Source organism: Aegilops tauschii, unplaced genomic scaffold (genome assembly GCF_002575655.3).
Source record: "Aegilops tauschii subsp. strangulata cultivar AL8/78 unplaced genomic scaffold, Aet v6.0 ptg000884l_obj, whole genome shotgun sequence".
Lineage (NCBI taxonomy): Eukaryota > Viridiplantae > Streptophyta > Magnoliopsida > Poales > Poaceae > Aegilops > Aegilops tauschii.
Window position 1 is genome coordinate 1 of NW_027333105.1, and position 4,180 is coordinate 4,180.

General features: G+C 39.1%; 2 non-coding genes across 2 annotated transcripts; one reads left to right on the top strand and one right to left on the bottom strand.

Annotated features, from left to right (window-relative positions):
• Nucleotides 1-975: 975 nt before the first annotated feature.
• On the top strand, nucleotides 976-1,049 carry TRNAR-ACG (transfer RNA arginine (anticodon ACG)). The gene has a single exon. It is a non-coding gene; the product is annotated as a tRNA-Arg (tRNA).
• A 273-nt stretch (nucleotides 1,050-1,322) lies between these two features.
• On the bottom strand, nucleotides 1,323-1,394 carry TRNAN-GUU (transfer RNA asparagine (anticodon GUU)). The gene has a single exon. It is a non-coding gene; the product is annotated as a tRNA-Asn (tRNA).
• Nucleotides 1,395-4,180: the final 2,786 nt, after the last annotated feature.

Here is a 4,180-nt window from a genome sequence, read left to right on the forward strand (position 1 = left end):
GTTCAGAACGTCGTGAGACAGTTCGGTCCATATCCGGTGTGGGCGTTAGAGCATTGAGAGGACCTTTCCCTAGTACGAGAGGACCGGGAAGGACGCACCTCTGGTGTACCAGTTATCGTGCCTACGGTAAACGCTGGGTAGCCAAGTGCGGAGAGGATAACTGCTGAAAGCATATAAGTAGTAAGCCCACCCCAAGATGAGTGCTCTCTCCTCCGACTTCCCTAGAGCCTCCGGTATCACAGCCGAGACAGCGACGGGTTCTCCACCCATACGGGGATGGAGCGACAGAAGTATGGAAATAGGATAAGGTAGCGGCGAGACGAGCCGTTTAAATAGGTGTCAAGTGGAAGTGCAGTGATGTATGCAGCTGAGGCATCCTAACGAACGAACGATTTGAACCTTGTTCCTACACGGCCTGATCAAATCGATCAGGCACTTGCCATCTATCTTCATTGTTCAACTCTTTGATGAAAAGATGAAAAAACCAAAAAAAAGCTCTGCCCTTCCATCTCTTGGATAGATAGAGAGGGAGGGCAGAGGCCTTTGGTGTCCCTTTCAGTCAAGAATTGGGGCTTCACAATTACTAGCCAATATTTATCTCATGCCTTTCCTCGTTCATGGTTCGATATTCTGGTGTCCTAGGCGTAGAGGAACCACACCAATCCATCCGAATTTGGTGGTTAAACTCTACTGCGGTGACGATACTGTAGGGGAGGTCCTGCGGCAAAATAGCTCGATGCCAGAATGATAAAAAGCTTAACACCTCTTATTTGACTTTTTCACTATTTTGAAATAAGAAAAGATCCAAATCTAAAATGCAAAGGTCGTCTTATTCAAAACCTCAATCATCACATCCCCTCTCTCCCACTTCACACCTCGGAACGCACTGTTCTTATAGAGAGAAAGGCGCTTTCCCATCTTCTTAACACCTGAAATGAAGGGGTACCCCCGGGAAGAGATCCAGTGGAGACAGCTGGGCCTGTAGCTCAGAGGATTAGAGCACGTGGCTACGAACCACGGTGTCGGGGGTTCGAATCCCTCCTCGCCCACAGCCTTCCAAAGGGGGAAGGGCCTTTACTTTCCCCCTGAGGGTAGGAAAATCATGATCGGGATAGCGGACGTAAAGCTATTGAACTTAGGTATGCTCTTTCCTTTTGTCGAAGTGGAATCGTAGAACAGAATGTGATACGATGAGATAGAATGCAATAGAAATAGAAACAAGGATAGCGAACGGGTTACCTACTCCTAAGGGTCAAAGCAAGCCCTTTAATTCAATTCTTTATTCTTACATTAAAATTCTTACATTAAAGAATGAATAAAATCTCCCCAAGTAGGATTCGAACCTACGACCAGTCAGTTAACAGCCGACCGCTCTACCACTGAGCTACTGAGGAACAAGGGGGGATTCGACCTCCTAGAGTTCAACTCCCGCTCTCAACCCATGAACAATATGAGTCCGAAGCTTCTTTCGTAACTCCCATAATTTCTTCGTAGTGGCTCCGTTCCATGCCTCATTTCATAGGGAAGCCCAAAGTGGCTCTATTTCATTCTATTTCACTTCCTAGCACTTCCTATCATTTAATATCCATCCCTTTGGTCTTATTGACATAAGAGATGTCATTTATAGTCTATCTCTTTCTATATATGGAAAGTCAAGAAATTCTCATCGAAACATCGAGAAATTGTGCATATAGAAAACTCTAAAGAAAGAAAAAAAGGAGACCCATGCCATGATTTTCAAATCTTTTCTATTTAGTAGTCTAAGTTTCTCGATGAGGATAATTAATTCGGTCGTTGTGGTCGGACTCTATTATGGATTTCTGACTACATTCTCCATAGGTCCCTCTTAGATCTTCTTTCTCCAATCTTGGATTAGGGAAGAAGGAGATATTCGCGACTACTGGCGATTTCATTATGGGGCAGCTCATGATCTTCATATCGATCTATTATCCACCTCTGTATCTATTCTTTCTTAGCTAAACAGGTGGAAGATCTATCCAATTTGGTTATATTATATCATGGACTCGAAAAACGGATCTGAATTTGACTGAAATGCACGATCTTCACAGGTATCACTTTTCACGATACCTAAAAGGTGGAATAGCGATTTTCGAACCATTTCCTATAAGAGAATGGTTTCCATTACTTTGAGAAATGGATTCTTATATCAAACTATAGCTATTGCATTAAAGAAGAAAAGAAACTAATAGAAGTCGAAGACGCGGAATGATAGTGAATAGAGAGAAAGATTCTTCTGATTTTCTTGTTTCTATCTACTAGACGCCGTAGAGAATTGAGAATTTTCATGTCTTTCAATTCTCGTACTCGTAATTGGAAAGTTATGGAAGGAGACCCATCATTTTGCAATGAAAACAACATATAAAACTCTGGACAATTTCGAAATCAGGCCAAGCGTCTTAATACATATGCAAAAAAATGCATTATTGGCCCACCATTGATTAGAAGATTTAGCTTGTATGAATCGCTATTGGTTTGATACGAATAATGACAATCGTTTCAGTATGTTAAGGATACAGATGTATCCACAATTCATTTAGAGTTACTTAATAGTCTATTTCTTATACCATATCTCTATCCCGTGAAATTCTCGAGCCAAAAGATGGATGCATATGCTGTGTTTCATTTTGCTAAATGATATCAATTAAATGGTGTATCAATTCCATAAATTGCATATAGCAATAAATAAATCAGCAAAATTCTTTCTAATATTTTAGATAGAAGAAATGTTTCTTCTATCTAAAATATTAGAAAGAATGTACCCTTCTATCCAAATCCAATTTGCATCGATAAAATAAATCCAAATTCCAGTAGTAGATGAATAATTGCAAATTTGTGTGTGTACGAGATTAGAATAACTTCAAAATAACTGACATAATTTTGTATTTTTCCTGATCAGAAAAATACATGAAAAAGAAAGGAGGTAGAAAAATTTTTGGATTTATGGTTAAAGAAGAAAAAGAAGAAAACAGGGGTTCTGTTGAATTTCAAGTATTCAGTTTCACCAATAAGATACGGAGACTTGCTTCACATTTGGAATTACACAAAAAAGATTTTTCATCGGAAAGAGGTCTACGAAGACTTTTGGGAAAACGTCGACGTTTGCTGGCTTATTTGGCAAAGAAAAATAGAGTACGTTATAAGAAATTAATCGGTCAGTTGAATATTCGGGAGCAGTAATTTAATCGTTCAAATTTTTTTCTTGTTTTATTATTTTTTTAGTAGTCTTATAGTAGTCTTAGATTTTTCATTTTGATGAGCCTCGCTTTGAGGAATTCATGGAATAATCCATTTTCATGGAATAATGAATTAAGGAAGAAAGGATATGAGTCTACCGCTTACAAGAAAAGATCTCATGATAGTCAATATGGGCCCTCAACACCCATCAATGCATGGTGTTCTTCGACTGATCGTTACTCTCGATGGTGAGGATGTTATTGATTGTGAACCCATATTAGGCTATTTACACAGAGGAATGGAAAAAATCGCGGAAAACCGAACTATTATACAATACTTACCTTATGTAACAAGGTGGGATTATTTAGCTACTATGTTTACAGAAGCAATAACAGTAAATGCACCAGAATTCTTGGAGAATATTCAAATACCACAAAGAGCCAGCTATATTAGGGTAATTATGTTAGAATTAAGCCGGATAGCTTCTCACTTGCTATGGCTTGGACCTTTTATGGCGGATCTCGGCGCACAGACTCCTTTTTTCTATATTTTTAGAGAGAGAGAATTAATATATGATCTATTTGAAGCTGCTACAGGTATGCGAATGATGCACAATTACTTTCGCATCGGAGGAGTAGCCGCCGATCTACCTTATGGATGGATCGATAAATGTTTAGATTTCTGTGATTATTTTTTACGCGGAGTTGTTGAATATCAACAACTTATTACACAGAATCCAATTTTTTAGAGCGAGTTGAAGGAGTAGGTTTTATTAGCGGAGAAGAAGCAGTAAATTGGGGCTTATCGGGACCGATGTTACGAGCTTCTGGAATACAATGGGATCTTCGTAAAGTAGATCCTTATGAGTCTTACAACCAATTTGATTGGAAAGTCCAATGGCAAAAAGAAGGGGATTCGTTAGCTCGCTATTTAGTACGAATTGGTGAAATGAGGGAATCCATCAAAATAATTCAACAAGCTGTAG